General features: G+C 41.1%; 1 protein-coding gene across 6 annotated transcripts in view; it reads right to left on the bottom strand.

Moving 5' to 3' along the window:
• LOC139995386 (uncharacterized) overlaps positions 1-21,784 on the bottom strand; it is a 223,228-nt gene that overhangs the window by 179,260 nt on the left and 22,184 nt on the right. For 5 of the 6 annotated variants that reach the window (XM_072018791.1, XM_072018792.1, XM_072018787.1 and 2 more), the window contains exon 2: positions 12,342-12,428. The exons of the other annotated variant lie outside the window; for it this stretch is intronic. The gene's annotated coding sequence lies outside the window, so the exon portion shown is untranslated. The remainder of the gene's footprint in view (positions 1-12,341; positions 12,429-21,784) is intronic. 6 annotated transcript variants of the gene reach the window in all.

Genomic DNA, 21,784 nt, shown 5'->3' with positions numbered 1-21,784 from the left:
TGTCTTTTTCCATCGGTGAAAACACAGTTTGAAACGGAATCGTTCGCGAAAATAGATTTTCCAGTCGATGATTTTGCCAATCGGCACAGTTCGCCGAAACTTTGTCCGTGCTATTTTTTCCGGATATCGATCTGTTGTTTTGCTCGCGTATGCTTGCTCGCAGGAATAACAAATATGAAAAGATTAATATTGGACGAGAAATATTTGTCGGTATGACAGGAATTTCGAAATAAAGTTTTAACGATAGTTTATTGCGCAAAAACGGGTATCTTCTCATCAAGAATTACAACAATTAGCAAGAAATGGAAATATGATTCTTCGATGAAATTGAAACTGAATTTTTATTTCCTTTACTTTTATTTCATTCCTCCCGCTATACGCAGCTTCCTGTAAATCTAATTTCTTTCCCTTTGAACAGTTCGTAAACTCGGAGTTCCTTTCCCGCCATAAACTTCAATTTTCTTGAAAAACAAACTTCCAAGCTTCCAATTATCTTGCTGTTCAAACTAACAACTTTCGATTTGTTGTCTTAAGTAATATTCGAGAAACCAGCGTGGCAAGAGAGCGAGCGAAAATTGAAAATTCTAACTTGATGCTTGAAAAAAAGAAAAAAGAAAAAAGGATATCGAGTTTCTTAACTCTCTCTCTCCTTCCACGTACCACCTTAACTAACCATCAACTTTTTATCCAATCTTAGCCGAGGAATATTTCAAATCGAGAAACGAGTATCGCCGGAAGAGACGCGGCAGTTAATAAAGCGCAAAACGCAATCAACTTTGAATATCTTTCGTTAACATATCGGAGATCGTAATGTCCATGTTTCTTCATCTTCCCAACGAAACAGAAGTATTGGGTTGGCAACTAAGTGCAATTATATGATATTAGTTGGTAACTAATCGCTTAATTGCCAACCCAATGAATGGATTTTACAGACAATGCCAAGACGAATTAGCATATTTTTATCTATGGAAAATATTTTCTGTACGACGAGCCCTGCCGCTAATAAAATTAAAGAATGAAACAGTCGTTTCGTTGCAACTGAATTCTAACATTGTAACAGCCACACATACTCTATATAACATTACCAGCTGATGACAACATCCGAAATCACTTCATTTCCAACCCAATATTTCAGTGTCACTAATTTTTTCCCAACAAAAGCATCTCTAGCGATGTATCTGCGATTATTCGATTGTCCAAGGAAATCCGTAGCGAAATTCAGCGTTTATTTCGCGGAATTAAAATTGAACAACCGGCACGATCTTCTCCTCGTACTAAATTTCTCAAATTGTTTATAGACCGATCCTGCGATCGTTTTACCGAAGAAACGTTCCTCTTGCTCGGCGAATCGTTTCAAGCGGAATCTTACGAAATATGTTATTTGTTGTCGTTGAAAAAAGATCTTTTCTTAAGAAAGCGTTTTCGGGAGGATCCTTCTGAAAGCAGTTCGTAATCGATCATCGCGGAACATCGTCGATATTTATCAACATCCTGCACACGTGTCGCTGCATTTACATACTCGGCTCTCTCCATGCGGTGGAAACATTTTTGGCAAAGGGCCTAGAAACATTTAGAGAATCCTCCGGCGAAACGGACAGAGATAAACCGAGACAAAGCGGCATAAAGACGATGGTCGGTGCCGGAACAGTGATTCGAATCTGCCACTCGCCTAATCACTTGCTCCTCCACGGATAACGATGATCGTTTTTCTATTTTACGTCGGAGAGAACGCTAAAGCGAGATACGGTGTTGTTGTACAATAGCAACGAAACACAACGCGCGTAACATACAACCGAAATATGACACGTCGAACGTTGCTCGATCGTTTGATTTGCCTGTTAGTCGATGGCGAAAAACGGGTACTTTGATACGGCGTTCAGGATCGGTCGATGGTTTATCGCGTTGGGAAGAATTTTTTTTTTTCATGGAAATTCGTGTTCGTCGTGTAAGCGGAAATAAAAGAGCGGAAGCAAAGCAAAGATCTGTTAAATGTAGTCCGTACAATAACGCGTACCGTGTAGTTTACACATATCGCGTATTTTCCCATTTTACGCGAATTCTCGTAACGCGTATTTTTGCTAGCGAGGTCGTTTTTCGAAAGTACAGTGAAAAATTGCAAACGAATAGAATAGATGGGATGCGGACGTCGAGGCTGAAGATGCGAGTGCACGAGAGGACGACGCGGTGATAACCGTAACTACGAACGAATGGGGAAAAAGATATCGTAGAGCTCGTGCAACGACCTTGTGCAACCAGCTATTCAGCGAAAGATTTCAAAAATGGAAATACACAAGTACGTCGCCAGCTACGAACGTGTTAACGGGTTAAAAAAAAAAAGAAAAGCGAATCTCGTTCGTCCAACTAGACGCGTCTCAACGCACGAAATTTCAGCCGACAAAGAAACTCCGAACAAACGAACGACGATTGTCGCGTTGGAGATTCGCGTCGTCCTCGTCCTATTCCCGTAGGAACGGCTCGTTCGAAAAAGAGGCTTCGTTCGCGACACGAAGGGATACCGAGTGCTGCTCGTTAATCCCTGATGCGTTTTCTCCGCCTCTTCTGTCGTCGCTCGGTTCGCCTTAACCGTCGCATTCCTTGTGTACATAGTCCAACGATGGATCTCGATGAAAAAAAAAAAAAAAAAAAAGGAAAGAAAAAAAGGCAGAGCCGAGGAGAAAGAAAAAGGCGAGCAAACGGAAGCTGGCTTGAGCCCTCGACGGCCGGCTAGTAGTTTAATTAGTTCGTTAGCCTTTTCACCGAGCTTCTTCCTTTTCTCTGTCTTTTCTCTCTCGTTACTTTATTTTTTCTTTTTTACCTTCGTTTGCCTGTTCGGTCGTCGTGACTCTGATTTCTCCAACACGACGAGAGTTGCGATCCTCGGACGCGTGGTTAGCGATCGAGAGAAGCGAGTTTTTCCAGGAAATCGATTAGAAACGTGGCACGAGAAGTAACCAGAGGATGGTTTCTCGTGTCATTTTCATTTTCATACTAATTGCTATACATTATGTTACTCGTGTCTGTACGTTTCTGCTGCAACGACTGTCTTCGTGACAACTTCTTCCACTATCTCTCAAGCCAAGCTCTCTGCCATGCTCGTGTAATTTATAGCGGTCGATTAACGCTCAATTATCATCCTTCCCTGCCATGTTAACAAAGGTCAAGGGAAACGAGCATTCCAATATTTCTAACAACTGTACTCGTATTTAACGCGTTTATATATGCGTGTGTATGTAATTGTCTACATTCGATTTCTTCTATTTTACTTTCATTCTCTCTTTTACCAATAGATAAAATTCTGACTACAGAATGTCGAGAAAATTTTAATACAAGTATTCGAGTATACTTCTACGAACAACCGTGTCCAACACACCCTATCGTTATCTACGATACATCAAATTTCTCCTATTCTCCTCGCTCCTTTCTATTCCTCCCGCGAATAGATAAAGTTCTGGATTATACAAAATATCGATAAGAATCCAAAGAAACAAATATCCGACTAATTCTACGAACAACCGTGTTCAACACATCCTACAATTATTCGATGTACATCGAGTTTCTTTTATTCTCTTCCTTTCTTTTTTCTTCTGATAAATAACCGAAATTCTAATCACAGATTATTAACGAAAATCAGAATCTCGATAATTTCTTGCATAATTTCTTCGCGAAATTTTTAAACAATTTAGACGAGGCTACGAGTTATTTTTTCTACGAACGACCATACTTCTATTTAACGCTTTTACGTATACGTTCAATTATCCACAGCAAAATTTCCCCCTCTTTTACTTTCTTTTTCCATCCACAAATAAACGAGATTCTTATTAAGCAACGTTGAAAAATGCCTATGAAAGAATATTTATTCGAATATACTTGCGCAAATAACAACACACCTTGTAATTATTTAATATACATCGAGTTTCTCCTATTCTCTTTCTTCTTTTCTTTTTTCCTCCGGTAAATAACCGAGATTCTAATCACAGATTATTAACGAAAATCAGAATCTCGATAATTTCTTGCATAATTTCTTCGCGATATTTTTAAACAATTTAGACGAGGTCATACTCCTACTTAACGTTTCTACGTATACGTTCAATTATCCACAGCAAAATTTCCCCCTCTTTTACTTTCTTTTTCCATCCACAAATAAACGAGATTCTTATTAAGCAACGTTGAAAAATGCCTATGGAAGAATATTTATTCGAATATACTTGCGCGAATAACAACACACCTTGTAATTATTTAATATACATCGAGTTTCTCCTATTCTCTTTCCTCCTTTCTTTTTTCCTCCCCTCTACTACGAAAGGTTTAAATCGAACAAGGGTTACGATATTTTTCCACGGGATCCATTGGTGCTCGAGTTGCAGGCCCGCTCACGCTCCCACGGCCATAATTATGGATAAGAGTGGCAATAAATAACGTACGTGCGGCTCGTATATAAAGTCAGCGAGACGGGTATAATTCGTGCATAATTTACTCGTTTTCGATAGGTGGGAGCTGTTCGGGTGTGGGACGGGACCAAGTTTTCGCGGTTCCTAAATCGACGCAGCACTTTAGAAGGAAATCGTGCCGGATACTCGTCGAATCTCTTTACATATTACAGCCCGTAGAGACGAAATAACCGTTCGATAGGGACCATTTTCCTTTCGAAGATACTGGCTGCGCTTGAGTTACGACCATTTTTATCTCCAACTCTACCCACCAAACTATTTTCTCTCTTCTTTTTTCAATGCCAATCCAATCGATCTCTGCACTCTCTCGGTTTTTCCTTTCCGCGTCTCTTCGCAGCGGTCCATACGACGAACGGTCGTTGAATTTGCTTGAGAAATGGGAGAACGATTCTTACTTCCAAGTATCGTTTCCAACGTTCAAGAGCTGAGATTCTATTCGTCCAGATTTCTGTTAGCCATCCCGTAGTCTTCTCGCGCTCTCGCCGAGACGCGAGTTTCCGAGAAAGAATCGCGTGGTCGCGGATTTTTCTCTTTTAAACGCGCACAAAATGTTAGTACGGAAAACTGTAGCAAGGGTTTACGGCAGACTTTGATGAAATTCGACTAAACCACAAACAAAGTACGACTGTGCAATCGTGGAAGATCGTTTCGGTTGCGCGGCTATTTCGCAGGAAGATGACTCGATAACTCGGGTAGTTTCGTAGATACTTTTCGCCAAAAACCGAGAGATATTCGCTCGGCTTGTTATCCTAATAAGCATCGACCGTAAAGGTGTCGTAAAGAGTCGTGGCTCACGGAGAGTAATTACGCTATGAAGAGGCTCGTTACAGCAAGAAAGATCGTTAAACCTTTTGCAGCTGTTACAAAGTAGAAAAGTATAAGGAAAGATCCGGTCGATCGAGCACGATCGGAGGCTTCTTGTCTGGCGAAACGATCGCGTTAGATGCAGTCGCTACGATTGCACGCCTCTGCTCTCGCGGCAGCGAGATACGTCGATAAATAAGACGATATTATGACCAGCGGCGAGCGGTTCGTGATGCTTTCACCGGTATCTAGCGCACAGTGTTTAAGAGGCACGGCGGGGCCGCGTTATTATCCGGGTGCGAATACGCGTCTCTTCTCCACGCGCTGTCCGATACTTCGCGCGATCGTCTACTTTTCTTATCGACTGCCGCGCGTCGATCGTTCAACCCTGCTGTTAAACGTACACAGACACGTGTATGGCGCGTAGAAAAATCAAAATTTATCGCGGATATCGATAATATAATTTCTACGATTTTCTTATCTCGTAGAAACTTGAAATTTCCCGCCATACCTCGCGCAAATGTCTGCCATGCTTTTCTTATCAGCAGGCGCGCGTCTATGATCGTTCAAACCTGCGGTTAAACGCACACGGATACAGGTCGTATCGCGTTTGTGGAAGAATGGAAATTTGTTATAATGCACATCGGTGGATATCGATAACGTGGTTCCAGGTAGATTTTTTAATTTGTGCAAACTCGACGATAGCTCGAGCAAACGTCTGCAATATCCGCGTGTATTTTTCTTTATCGGCTGATCGTTCACCCATCTGACGATTAAACGTACACGTAAACGGCGTTCGTATCGCATTTAGAAAAATACAAAATTATAACGGATATCGGTAACGTGGTTGGAAGATTCTTCGATTCACGAGAACTTGAACTTTTCAACGACGCTTCGCGCGGACATGTACAATAAATCTTTTCTTATCAACCCCTGCGCGCCGATGATCATTCACCTCTGTGATTAAACGTATGCGCGTAGATAAGCGGTCGCATTGTATTCAGGAAAATAAAACTTCGCAATGGATATTGCTGGATATTGATAATACAGTTCTATGCTCTTTTGATTCGCGTGCAACTCGCTTTTTCGCGCAATTTAAAATATTGGGTTGGCAACTAAGTGATCGCGGATTTTGTCAATAGCACCTAATCGTACAACGTTGCGAGTATAACCGCGAGCGTCTTTCCAACGAAACAGATCTGTTGAAGCTTCTAGGAAAACTTTGCATCTTCTCTAGTGTTTAGTTTTTGGCACGACGATCCTCTTTACAGCGGCTTCTCTATTATAGTACCGCCGACATATACAGACAATGTCGACCATAAAGCGCAAATGCCGACAAGCCGAAAGGGTCGGAAAATTTCAATAGGCCTAACGACCATCGATATATTTCGGAACCGCAGTCGTTGATCGTCGGTTAGCCACCGGAGAGTGAAGAGTCAAGAGTCCTTAATCGAGAGCGTTATATCGCGCTACTGCATTAAGTTCAAGTTTAATTCACTGCGATAAATCCATCTATCAATACGTTATCACATAGGATAGAAACCACTGGAAATCCTAATTTCTATAATGCTTTCATTCACGCGTTTGCTCTCTCTATTGCGAGATATTGGATTGGCAGCTAAGTGATTGCGGATTTTTCAATACTACCTAATGACAGAATCCGCAATCACTTAGCTGCCAACCCAATATATATGTCGGAGATGAAAGAACATCGGGGCCTTTCTTTCGGAATTTTTGGAAAGATCCCCCATACTTTAGCCTACACTTTTCATTATAGCTGTACCTAAATAACAAAACCTAGAAGTAGTTGTTCATGATTTAATCCGATTACGTTTGCCCGAGATTTATGGCAGTAGACTTGAGCTCGAAGTGACACAACGGGTCGCTAAACGTAGCCATGATCACGGAATGGACGTTTTTACTTAGCAGAGGTATGGAGTAATTGTATAGCTCTCCTTAAAAATATAGTTCATCCGAGGGGTACAGAGGTACGGACAAGAGTATATAAGCGCAGTTCCACTTGGACCGAAAGAGTTAGTTGAGTTCTACTTGTACCGTGGGCAAGTAGGTTGAGTTACGCTTGAATCGTGGACCAGTAAGTTCAGTTCGACTTGAACTTTGGAAGAAAACGCATTTGCTATCCCGTCGACCGTGGATTCGTTATTGAACCTAAGACCATTGTCATTAGCATCTCGAGTATCTAATGGTCATTACTTGTCAAATTCTGTAATAATCATATTTGTACTAGTAAATATCTTCTCTATTGCATGACGACAATGGCAAATTCAAACGAAGATTTGAATTACACGTTACACGTCCCCAAGCCCAATGAAAACTCGACATATAAAACCTCAACAAGATCGAATTACTACGAAATTTGTATTCGCTTCGCAAATAGTACGAAAGCAAAGCTGTTTCGGGATCGTTGTAGTCGTCGGTTGAAACGTATCCAACGTTAGAGAGCAGCGGGATCAGCGAAATTTATTATGGTGGTCACGTTCGAAGAAGGATCGTTCGTTATAAGCGAAAATCTAAAAAATTCAGACCGTCGTAAAAGTTACTTCTCGATCTGCGAGTCGTATAAATTTTCATCTTTTCGCACACGGTCAAAGAAACAGACTGGCAATCGGAATTTCTTTCGTTCGTTTACGCGTTTATGGGAAATTGGCCCATTGCGGACGCGTGTCGGCATATAATCGCCCCAATCTGTTCAAAGTTCCAGACAGTTATTTTGAAGTGACTGGCGCACGTCTATTTTTCTAAACGATAATCTTACGTGTATAGTAAACTAAACAGTAATATGTTTTTTAATGAAAGAAAATTATAGATCTTCAGAAATCTTATCTTCCGTTTAACGTAAACTCGCGATGCAGGATGATGATCGAGTCAGAACGAATTTCAATCTTTCAATGGCATTACCAGACGAATCAGCAAGCTTTTTATATATTTTTTATAATACCTTATTCACGATGCTTAAAAGATTCGGAAAAGACATGTTTCATAGTGATAGCAGTGGCGAATATTATTAGATTGTCCGAAAAGTTTCTTTCGTTTTATGAAGAAATAACAGACGCACGTTCTTTTGTTTTATATTATTTTGTCGAATTTCGTACGATCCACTTTGTTCTGTCGAGATAAACACCGCGACATTTCACAGACTTGGTTTCACGTTTGTACGAACGTGCACTGTTGTACAAAACACGTTTGCGAAAGAAAGACACTTTCCGGACAAGGTAAAAGTGCTTCAGACGGTGGAAACGAACTCCATTCGACAAGGACACTGTTCAGACGTTTCGATATTTCTAGTGATAGCGACAGTAACGATGAGCTAAATATCGAAGAAAATAATACAAGCTTCAAGAATGAACACCGCAATCGTTCAACCTGTACACTTCCTCAACTGCGCGCGCCAATACTTTTTCGCATGCCCGTTAAAGGTCGTTCGTCGGTTAAAAATCAACGCACATGCACATTTGGCAGATAAAAGCGCACGGAGCAACGCGTGTAGCAGCTCGCTAGCGGCGCGAGGCGCGATGAATAATATTTAACGAGAGATACGATGGCCGGTGTGCATCGAGTCTAGAGGCATGAATACGCTTAGGGAAATTAGAGTGGCGAGAGAAATGGCCGGTGTTGTCGAGTGGCGGTGTATCGCGAGTACACCGGTGACTGTGACAGAAGCACGAGTCGACGAACAACGTACCATGACCGTACCGTTACCGGCGCGCCGGTGTAAATCAAGCTTCAGTGGCAGCCGACTCTCCTTCGACCTTAATAAAACGAGTCACGGATAGCCTACGATCATGCTAATCGGCGAAACAGCCCGCGATCCTTCACGGTGTGATAAACTAATCGCAAAAACAAATCGCTCTTACTTAATCTTCTTAATCCTCTCATTCTCTTCCCATTTCTTTTCCTTTTTCCTATGCAAATAGCATTTTATTTTATTTTGTGGGGAACTGGTATATAGGAGGTTTGATCGTGAAGTTTAATAGACGAGATTGCTCGTCATCGAAACCGTCGAATATATTTAAAATAATAAATTAATATACAGACTATATTCGCCGACTCGTACAGATTAAAAATCGCAAAGTCGAATTTCCAATGGATACTTGATAAAACGCTCGCTCGATAACTCGGTAGAAACTCGCAGATACTAATTCGTATAATGACTCCAACAATAACTCGAACAATAACTGACTCGCTCGCGATCGCTTCCGTTTATTTATACTGGTCGGGGGAGAGTCGGAAAATTCGAATTTGTCTTTGATCGACGATTGCACGTAGCGGCGACATTGTTTTTCCCGGAGTTTATTCGTCGTTACGTTTCGTGTATCAAGGTGGTGTCAATAATCGAGGCAAAACAACAACATTCTCGATTCACCTCGTCCTATGGCTCGGGTGCCGCTACAATTTAATCCTGCTACGTTTTTCCCCGGTTATCTTCCACCAGATCATATTTTAGAAAAATATCTTCGGTTTGTCGTTTCAACGTTACGTTAAACGCATATTCTTCCAGCATCGCGTTCTTTCTGTTCCACAGAATCGAAAGGTTCAAACATAAATAGAAATTTCTATATCTCGATCTTGCTGTCGTTTTAACGATCAACGAAAACAGGTTGGAACGTTTCGAAAGGATGTTAAACGCCAGATGGAAACGAGAAATTGTGCGGAGCTTTTGTCTACTTTGTCCGAATTAAAGATATCTCTTAGCGTCAGATAAAACACCATCGAGCCGAGAATAATCAAAGCTACGTTGCGGACAATCGACGCGATCCACGTTCTTTACTGGATTTTTCAAAATGGTTAAAATAAGGTAAATTTCACGAATCAACGAAATTGTCAATTGCGCGGATCGTTGCTTCGTTTATCGAATTTACTTCGAATATATTTTCTCGCCCCGTGTTCTGTATAGCCAAACGTTTCCAACGTACCGCGTGTTTCAATTTCCGAAACTGTACATCTTTGAGCATATCGCTACACGTTTGCCAAACTTGTACTCTATCCGCCCGAATGCAACGCTTCCAACTACGTGTTTCAGTTTCTAAAACTATCTATACCTTCGGGCGTATTATCGCAGCTATCTTTGCCATTCTTGTACATCTGAAACGCGCTACTTTTCCCAATATTCCATGCTCGTACCTCGAACGCGACGCCTACACGTTCCACTTTTCGAACTTTCATTTTTTCCTAAAGTTATACACGCGTTACGATTATTATACGTACGATTTAGTTTCGCGCACAACTTCTACAGAACTGAAACGCTAATTGGTCAAATTTGCTTCCGCCAAAATCCAAAAGTGGATTTGGAAATTAGCCGGTTAACCGCGGAATTGAGTTTCAAGAATCCCTTGCGGGATGCGCGATTAAAATTTAAAATGACGAGTATTGGTAGAAATAAAGGGACTTATACTTTGGCACAAAAGTTGGTATGGCTAGCCGAAAAACTCAAATTTTTAGAATTTTCCACTTGTAATAAGTGGTGAAATCAAGTAGTATGTATTCTATAAATCGATCTTGCCATGGTCTATCTTCCTATTTGAAATGAAAAGTCTGGATAAATTTACTCCATCTTTTTAAATTTCAAATAAAACGATAAGATTCGCCAGGTTTGGAAACTAAAAAATAACTGGAACAAAACCGACTGATTTAGATGATCTTGCAATTGTTCGATATTCTGCCTTTATTGATAATGTGTCGGCGAGTCGAAGCCAGTTAGCTGATTAAGCTAAATACTAGACGGAAACACGATCATGAAAGAATTGGAAATCTTCCAAAGCGAAAATAATAAAACCATAAATCCCTGTACAACACGGGTATAACGTCTCAAATCCACTAATGAATTTTCAATGGGTCGAACGATCCGCCGAAAGAAGATTTCCGCTTTTGACCGATTAAATCGAAAACGATCGGTTCAGGAATTGAGCCAACGAGCTAGTTGTCTTTTTTCTGAAAAAAATCTTGAGCGGTGATAGCGATCGTCCTCGAGCATGAACAATTTCCACGAATCACCTAAGAACTCGAGGCGAAATAATATCTTTTGTGACAACGATATTACGTTCAAGGCTGTTTGGACCTGTTGTTTCGTATCCTTAATTATGCCAATCGCTACGCTGACCGCCTCGACTTTTTGCTTGCAAATACCACCTCGTTGAAACGTACCTCGCGCAGCCTTGTGACGTAGACGGCGGTTTGACATCGCCTTTGTATCTTTCGAATTACGTTCGTTTGATTGTCACGTATGCACGCGTATAATTGGGCCATGGCCTGTTAACGAACCATACGAAGTGGCACGAAACGAAACGGTTGCGTGGCAAACGGAACGCGGTCCGACGTTCACCGTCCAACGTCTAACGGACGAGATGAGGCCGAGCGCAAACTTGAAAAATTCATAAATCTTATCGTTAACATCTGTTCGCGACGCGTTCGAGCTCGTTCGTCTTGGCGTTCCTCTTATTTCTTTACGCCGGCTGTCTCTCGCATTTCTCCAGGGCCACGATTCGCCCTCCTTCCCAGCCAGCCGTGCATCCTTCCCTTTTTTCCTCGGTCCAAGGGAAGCCAGAGGTTACAACGAATAGTTTACGCTACGGACAGCAGGTGCGAGCGCGAGATCTACCTTTGGTTCTAATGGAATTTCGCGGAGAATTATCGCGACCGACTGCTACATTCGTATCCAATGTTATTAAATAGGTTTGATATTTAATTGATTCACACAGATTAGTTTTGTATGCTCTGTATTTCACCACCTTGTACAGCCATTTCACACACCGGATACTCAGACAAAAAAAAAAAAAAATGTGGCGAAAACAGAAGAGAATCGCAAGTAGTCGTACCAACTCTGCGTGTAGGAACTAGCGATCATACCAACCTGAGATTTATCTCAACATCTAACCTGGCTTTTTCGTACACAGAAACCGAGGACAAAGAAATTTCGCAGTTTTTCACGTTTGACTTGGCAATTGATTAAAACTTCGTTCGAGAAACGTCTATATATGTCTGACGTTAATTCACGAAGCGACAGGTGTTTATGAATAAAGGTTCAAACGTCAATGAAACGAAAAAAATTTGATATTTTTGGAGTAAACTCACGTTTAAACTCGCGCAGAATCTCTTCCCCTGATATGCGGTGGCCTATCCAAGACGGTGCGTTTCCTCCGTGCACTACCAGGGTACTCGCTGTAAATCATAAAAACGAACAACTGATGCACTGAAATTCGTTATCGTAAATGGTTCGCTAACTTAGTATCAGAAATAAAACAATCGCAAGAAACATATTACGAATGTATAAATCCATGGCTGAACGTTTATACGGTAGAGTTGCATTTCGTCTCGATTTTCCAAAATTGAATCGCCTCTTAAGAGCTCTCGACAAAAATTAATTACCCATCAATGTCGACAATTTCCCGAATACGTCAATATTACCACCGCGCAACATCAAAATCACAATCGCTCGTATCGTGACTGTTCACTTTTCAATCCACTTTTCACTCTGTGAAACTAGCGACAAGCAACAAGACCAGCACGCATCGAATTGATTTCATATCGAAAATAAATGATCCGTCGGTCGTAAACGATGGTCGGTGGCACAAAAAGGCCTGCGGTGGTGTAGTTTAACAAGGACGTTAAAATTACGCGGTTAGCATTGAGCAAATTGGCGGTACGATCGCGAAATTATATCACGCGCGGCCTTTCTATTCGCGCGCGTTCGCTCATAAGCCGTCGATGCCGCTGGAACGTGACGGCCAAGTATTTTAACAGCTTCATCCAACGTCCTCCGGATAATCCGATATCCCGGCGATTCAGTCGAAATCAGCGATCAAAGGTATCCCTTTTCAACGAAATACCGGCCAAGTATCGATTAGTATCGTTGTGCAGTTGCACGAAAATTCTGCCACTTTCCCGCTGGGTCCAGGGTTTCGCGAATTTCGACGCTTTTCGACAATCGTATCTGCTGATTACGCAAAATCGTCGAAGAATTACAACGATCGCCGGAACACGCGTCTGTTGAATATATTTTAAAAACTTGAAACTCGTGACGTTAACGTTTAAATCTCGGTTTTCAAGACTTTTAACTCCGAGTATCGTAGCTTAAAACTTCTGCAATTGAACTTTCCAATTTCCGGATATAAAATAAATTTCCATCGAACCGTAGCCGTAGCAGCTGTTTTAAACGTACCCAACGCGTATTTCTACCTTCGAGTCGAAGAATTTATCATAATCTATATCACGCGACAAGTTTGGACGATCGATTTTGACAAAATACGTACTATATAAATTTCGCTTCATCTTCCGTCTTCCAGTTTCAACATACGCGATAAATATTGGACTATAGCCGCTGAAGCTGTCTTCAATGTACCCAACGCGTATTTCTACCTTCGACCTAGTCGAACAATTTATCATAATCTGTATGAGACGCGCGACAAATTTGGACGATCGATTCTGACACGATATGTACTGTATAAATTTTATTCCATTTTCCATCTCGCAGTTTCAAGATGCACGATAAACTTCCGTTGGACTGTAGCCGTTGAAGCTATCTATCGTGATATATCTAAATTTCATTTCCCACTCGAACAGCTGCAAATATACATCAGAGTATTCTCTCGAGGGTACCGAGACATTTTAGTAAAAAAACGATTCTACTTTTCTACGTCTATCTTATGTTGTGACTTATGACAGTGAACGCTAAGGATTATCGATCACTAGTCAGGAATTTACAGCTTTCGATGGAACTACCAACGACGTGAATAGCGAGCAAAGTTCCTCCATGGTCCATTAAATGGTAGATCCATTTAGGAGGCAACCACGTTCAACACGGTTTAACATCACCGATTATCGTGGCGCATTACAAAAAAAAACAAGCACACGGATCCTTGAGAATCTAACTTTATATCGCATATGCCTCGAATAAATAATCGAGCAGAATATCCCACGAAGTGGTAATCGAGTCGAACACATTCGCATGTGTTCTCGGTTTCCGCTAGGATTTGGAAAAATTCCAAGTTTTTTAACCGCCGATCCAAGCCTTCGAATATAGCAAACATTTAAACTACTTTTTGGTCAAAACAATTTTTCATCGCGTTCGAAGCAACTTACCAAATTTGCTCGAAATTTAATCCTCGAGTGGTAAATGGCGAATCGTGAATCATTTTTCTCTCATTACAAATCGCAAGGTGAGCCGTTGCGTTATTTTGTCGACTATCTTTAATCGTTTAATAAATTCGCGAAAAAATGTTAGACTTGAAATTTAAGCGGACACTGCCACGATTCAAGAAGCGTTTGCTTCTTATGCTTCAAATCATCATCCATTGATATTTAAAAAAAAAAAAAGAAAAAATAGGAAATAGGAATAATGGAAAGACAAAGTAATTTGTTTAACTTCTACCCGATATTCAACCCTCCGATTAACATTTCACGCTGCGCGCATCAAATAGACGTAACAATACGTATTAATAGAAAATAAAGCTGCCTGTTTATTGGCTGGCGTTCTATCAATTATCAGGAATTCGAAATTCGTCGAGCGTCACGTGCAGTTGATAGATAGTTCTAGTTCTATTTGGCGAAAGCATGCTGGAAACAGTTTGAACGATCGATAGAATCGGAAAATCCATTCGGTCAGCCAATTAACGTCAAATTACAGGCGCGGAGCGAGCAGGCGAGCGGAGTCGCTCGTTGCACGCCGGAATTTCGAATTTAGGACGGCAAGATCGGATAATCCAGCTGGGCTCGCGGAACAGATGATTAACCCAGTTTTAGGAAAAGTAAGTTTTACCAGGTTAATAGCTTCCGGGCTGATAAGAGCGACTGCTACACCCTCTCCTTCTCTCTCTTTTTCGCTTTTTCTCTCTTATTCCGCTAGTCGGAGCACGTATTAATTCCACGACAGATCAGGATGATTAACGTTGCCCTGGTTCCATCGTAAAATATCGTTCTTTCGCGCCATCCCATCTCCTAATTTTCCGCGAGCTTCTCTATTTGCGCCGTTTGACGCGCCAATTTTTCGCTAGCTCGCACGCTTCATTGGATGACACTTGGTGGCCGTTGTTTGGCTGTCGTCATTCCGTGAGATGAATAGTCGCTTTTCAAAAAATCTTTCTTTCTTCATTTTTTCTTCTCCTCTCCTTTTTCCCCCCTTTTTCTTTCTTTTTTGTTTCAAGGTGAGGAGGAAAAACAGCGTCAAAGCAGTGAAAAATATAGTTAGGTCTTAGAACTTTGGCAACATTTTTGGTGAAAGTCTATAGATGTTTAGGAAACTGTGGTCGACGATCTGTCGTGGACATTCTTTCGTTGGACGAAGGGTGTCTACGTTGGAGGAGCTGAACAGTTTGGCTTCAGAAATCTATCGTTTCTCCTAAGAGTTTTATTTTGACACGCGGAGTAAGAACGTCTCGTGAAAAAAACAGGTAGATGTTTTTTGATAATCGTTTTTGATCGACGTTTCTAGACGTTTAGAATGATTACGATTAAGATATTCCAGACGATCGTGGATTTTGTAATACCTGAATAAACTTTAAGATTGACAATTCGACGTGGAAGTTGTTCGTTGGATGAAGCTCGCGTGTCTTCGCTCGACGAGACGAACGACATTAATTTGTTCCTCCTTTTAAGACTTTTATTTCGACTGCAAGGACTATTTCACTGTTGCTCGGTAACAGCGATGTGCGGCAACGCTGTGAGACAAGAGTAGAAAGAGAATATACGCTCGTTTGTCACGATTATGATTCTGGTTGAAAGCCAGGCCGATGATAATAAAGCGGTGGCACGGTGACAAAGGCGATACCAGATGCGATTTCCTTGCACGGCATTCGTGGACCGTGGAGGTGTTAATTAGTGCTAATTAATTCGAGAGAATGCTAATCGTCGCTAATTGATTCCATGCTAATTAAGGCTTTTCCCGTCGATCGGTTTCTCTTTGGCCGATAGCCGATGTATCGCGACCGAGCGATCGATGCACGACGCGTGATCAATCGTCTCATAAAACCAACGTAAAATAAAATATCGACAGGCGAGTTGTTGTTGGCAACTGTGTTCTTCGATCTTGAAAAAATGATCATCAAGCTTCAGGTTTTGTCATTATATGCTTTGAATAATAAAAATACTCCCGTGTCGTCCTGAGCGAAACACGTGATTTCGGCGTGGCAGTCAAAGTGTTAAGATCCACAATTCTCAGCAATTAATTATTTCGTTACATCTGCAGCAAGGAAGCCAGGTGAACAACATTTGTATCAGCTTTTTCAATCGTTGTCAGGTGTACGATCAATTTTCTGGAAATAGGTCCCACGTGGTTTCTGATAATATTTTTCCATCCTTTATCGCTGAAAGCCAAATAACAATTGTCAATCTCTTCGACCGTTTCGCAATTTACTTTCCTTGTTCGTCTTCTATTTCGCGTAGAATGTACGTTTTTATAAAATTCATATAAGATACTTTTTCTCGGGGTAATTTTATCAATTCGCATTTTCTCTCTCGTTTGTACTTTTCAAAATTCCTCGTTATTTTCTCCTCTCTTTCTATTATGCGTCGTCTTAAATTTTCCTCGGCACCATAGCCCTTTTTCTTGGAATTTTCTTCCTTTTATTCGCGCGCGAAAACACCACGCAACGCTCACTACATTTTGTATTTTTGTCCGCAGCGCTGCTTCTTTTTTTTTTCGCTTTTGCCTCGTAATGTCGCTGTTTCTTTTCCTTTCCGCTTTTACTCTCTTTCCGCGTAACGTAACTTCCTTCTTTCGTCTTCTCTGGAATTTTGCTTGTTCCGCCTGCTTTCCGCTCCAATTTCCCTTCTCTTTCTGCCACTCTTTTCCTCTCGGTGTATTTTAGGATTCGCTTGGAGTGACGTAGTTCGACCTCTTCTCGTCGAATCTACCTCTTCCGCGTGATATCATCGGTTACTCGAGGAAGTACGTTCTTTTTTTTTTTTTCTTTTTTCCGTCGGCGTAATAAAGTTTGCAATTAAAATCGCGACTGAATCAACGGTACCATGAAACACGCAGAACAGAAATTTTTCGATGTCCCCCTCCCCAAGCGATACAGCTGTTTCTAAGCTTTTTGCCTCCAAATATTTTGCAATATATTTTGCGAATTATTTTCGATATAAATGAAAAAAGAGACAAGGTCGAAATAATAAAAATCCATTTTTATGAGAATAATATCTCCCCGTTTTTACAAGGAAGTTACGAGGTTAGTAACTCACGTATCATTAAACTGCGCTTTTTGGTAGAAAAAGGCAGACAGGTTTTAATTAATTTTTTTCTCCGATAGGCTACGTCATTAACATGAAATAAAGTCATCGCGCAGTTTCGTAGAAGAAAATGTTTGGAGGAAGAAAGGCGTCACGGTGACGTATACAAAATTCTGGAAAGAACGCGGTGAATAATAAATTTCATTCTACCGATGTAGATGTGATTTTTGAAATTTTCTCGGTCGATATGTTCGACGCCGGAAATCGCGATGAAATATTTCGATTCGGAAGAAAATAGTTGAAAACGGATAAGAAAGTTCGATGTTACGGAGAAACTTCGTGAAACAGTGGTAATTTGTTTCGACGAGAATTCATGTTTGAATAAGAAACTCGGACAGAGCAACAGCCAATTTATCAAGAAATAAGAAAAAGGAGATGAAAAGCGGGCAAGAAGAAAATTGAAAGATATGTTCCACGGACAAGAAAGAATGGGTATTACGTAGATTCAGGACAAGAATGGAATCGCAATGGTATCCAATTTTCGAAACGGAGATCTTCGTATTGCCAATATGTCGAAATATCAAATATACTAAGCATAAAATATAAAATACTGCGTATATTTCACCTCTACAAGTCCATAAGGTTCGACTCCGGAAATAGACAAATATAGAAAATGACAACGCTCATGAGTTCGCGCTCGCCATCCATACGCAGATGCGCTAATTAAAATAAATAGTAACTAGAAGATAGTTCTAGATATAATCGATAGGTTTAAGATGTTCTTTTGTTTTTTATCCCTAGTCCATGTAAGAAAGTTGAATAAAGTTTTTTCGGCTCAGAACGTTATGATAGATTTATCCAAAGAATAAAATAATCAGCTATCGTGATCCTACTTTTAAATACAGAAATAACAGCAGCAACGTTGTGCCTTAAAAGCCTTGAAATTAACAATTCACGAAAATAAATCCTCTGTTTCTTAAAACGTCTATAGTTATTGAGATATGTATAATTTTGTATGTTAGACTAGATCGGCCGCGTAGTAGTGACACACGTATGTGAATACGAGTGTGTGGAAGTACGTGTGTGCGCTGTGTCTCGAAAAACAGACGAATGTAATTGTTCCGTTGGCAGTGTGGTATGGAAGAAGGTGAGACAAAGAGAGCGCCGAAGATCCTGGAAATCGTTTATTAAACAAATCTAAAACTATTTTAATACGAATTCTAAGAGTAACCTTGGCGTTCCTTTACTTTTATTTCGGCAATTAAGATCCACAATTCTAAACAATATTAATCAATTTTTGTCATTTGTTCTTCCAAGGCAAGCTCCAGTAAGCGCCCAGACATTTCAAAGCTTCCTCTACTCCTCCAATTGCCCGCGTTTTATCATTCGCAGTTTTGTTCTTGGAGTTGACTACCAACGTGTGTCGGTCAATTTGCTACGCACCTCAACTACGTTCGACCATGTACCTGCCTGACGAAACAGAGCGTTTCGTGTCAAATTATCTTTCCAGTTCCTCGTTTAACCGCACTTATCGCCTACGATCTTGACGAACGGAGTCGACCAGAGTTTCTTCCGTCAGGAACAATGGCCTTCGTGTATTTGTCACGAGGTAACGATGAAGAAACATTTTATTCGTTATTCCATTAGGTTGTCCGAAAAGTTTCCTTCGTTTTATGAGGAAATAATAGACGCACAACCTTTTTTTTGTTTCATTTTATTTTGTCGAATCTACACCCTGAATAAACACCCTGAAATTTCACAGACTTGCTTCCACGTTTGTGCGAAGCTGCATTGTAAAAAAACACGTTTGCGAAAGAAAGACACTTTCCGGACAAGCTAATATATTTGCCGCGTAATCAAACTCGCACGAGCCGCCTGAAGCTCGTACGCATCGTCCGCGACTCCAACCCGACCGGAATATACGTTCCGCGCGTCCTCTCGTTTTCGAATTCATCGACGCGTCAACGGGGAGTAACGAAGGACGAGGGGGCGAGGATATTTCTGGTAACTGGAACGATTCAATTATCCTTCGTTCCCCGGAGTGCGAATTAACGAACTAACCGGTCCTCCGGATCCAAATATTTGCGGAGCGCGCGAGACGTACCGTTCTGCAAAATCGTTTCCAGCGACCCCTACGAGCCGAGGTAATCGAGTTACCCGGGGATACGAGGGAATCGAAATCCAAGATCGGAACTGGCGCGGAATCGGTGAGAGAAAAGGGCGGTTGGCTGGCGGAAGTCGTGACCGGAACTTGCCTTTTAATTTCGGCCAGCGAATTTCCGAGCAAGCCAGGAGAAGCGTTGCCTGCTCTCGACGAGCTGAAATGGCGAGGTGAAAATCGCGTCACGCTCGTTTCTACACAGGCGATGCGCTACAGGGTTTGTTGGGTTGAGCTCTGGTGGCCTTGGAATTGGGCGTAAAAGCGTTTATCGCAGAAGCGTGGTATTTTTATTCCTTCGAACGACCATCTTGTGAGCGAACGTCGAATTTTCAAAGTTTTGGAGGAATAAAGTAGCTGGTTGATAATACGCGAGGGAACGTTGCGAAGAGCATAACGTGGTTTTTGGGTAATCATGGAGTCATGCAGGTAGTTGCAAACATATTAGATCGTAGTTGAGCGTACGTGCGAATGTGCGAATTTCAATGTTTGACTTTGTACCTTTGAATAATTGAATTTGTAGGTTTTAACTTTAATCCGGATTTAAATAATTGAATTGAAATTTGGCATCTACGAGTCTGCATTATTTACAATTATTTACATTATTTACAATTTTAGCACGATACGGATGAATAAAAGAGTACGATATAAATCTTATTTTTCCTCTCGTTCGTTTTTAATCGTCGAAGCAGGTATACGTTGATAATAAATTTTGAAGCGATCACCACTTCTAAGTAAACTCTACATCTGGTTTTTTTTAGTTTTCTCAAGCACCGAAGCCATCGACAGCGTATAGACAATAGACTGGCAAACCATAGACAGTAGACGGGCGACGATGGCTTCGGGGCTTCCAGTCATAGTGTAACACTGCTAGCGTGCGGATCGGGACCAGCTCAAATTATATTCCTACTTGCACTAACACTTCTGTATTAAAACATATCTTCTACTTTACAATTTATCCGCGCGTTCCTCTGTTCATACATCTAATAACCTCGACGATAAAAAAAGAAAAAATCTACACGATTAATTGCGATAAAAAGTGATAAAACAACGATGCGATAATAGAAAAAAATCGTATTAAGGAGAAGATCGAGTCTTCTAAAGAGTCTCAAAGCGAGAAGGAAAATCCGAGATACTCTACATTTTCTAGCCGCGTACTCCTCGTCGTGAGAAACGTGCCTCGTTAATGAATTTTTATAACAATTTGTATCGCCTTGTTATCTGTACCAAGCACCGCTACAATCTCCAGAGAGAAATACTCCTCGTTAATTAATTCCCGTAATTTAACCTTCTCCGGGGAATCTTGGCGAAACGAGACACATTATCGAGCAGAAAACTAAAACGTTATAAAGAGTTGAACATCGATAATCATTATTTACGAAGGAATAAACGAAGAGAATTATTCTCGAAATTCTTTCGTTCTCTTCTAATTTCAAATATTCAAAAATTCTCACTTCTATTCCAAATCCGATATTCCAGCTTCCTAATACATCTACTATGCAATATTTTGATCATTTTGCTATTCTCGTTCCACGTTTCTCGACCTATTTGAATTTTAGAATTTTCAAAATTCTCAATTACAAATACCCTGAACGTTTAATCCACAGTTTTCCAAATCTTCTGACTCCACGCGCGGAGCCAGTTTCTATTTCTCTACCTCGTAATCCCGCATTTTTAATTTCGATCGAATATCCTCGAAGGTCAGCGCGGATGTTCCGAGTTGGCTAAATTTTCAAATTTCCACTTACCGAGCGATCTGGTTCGATGATTTACCGAAATTCGAAACGTTCCCACTTCGGTATCTCCGCGTCAAATTTTGTTCGCTCTGCCACTTCCGAATGAAAATCTCTTTGCCAAGAATAATCCGTGGAAATATTTCAAAGGCCACTGCGCAGATTTCCAATTGGCGACGAAATTCTCTGACGATGGAGCGCACCGCGCTGCAACTCCAAAGCTTCAAAAATCGTTCGACGCGCGTTCGGGATTGAACGTTGGACTGCGTAACGCAATCGCGTAACCAACGTACAAAACGACACGCTAACGATTTATTAGCTACCGATTCGCGTCGCTTTACGAAATATTCGCCTGATACGCGAGATTCGATCGCCCTTGCTAACGTTCCCGCCAATTAGCATTTCACTACGACAATAAAACTCACCGATTACAAAAGCATTTTCTGCGTGTCCGTATCCTG

The sequence above is a fragment of the Bombus fervidus genome, chromosome 16, assembly GCF_041682495.2.
Source record: "Bombus fervidus isolate BK054 chromosome 16, iyBomFerv1, whole genome shotgun sequence".
Classification (NCBI taxonomy): domain Eukaryota; kingdom Metazoa; phylum Arthropoda; class Insecta; order Hymenoptera; family Apidae; genus Bombus; species Bombus fervidus.
Note: the sequence above shows the minus strand (reverse complement) of the source record. Positions and strands in the feature narration are given on the sequence as shown.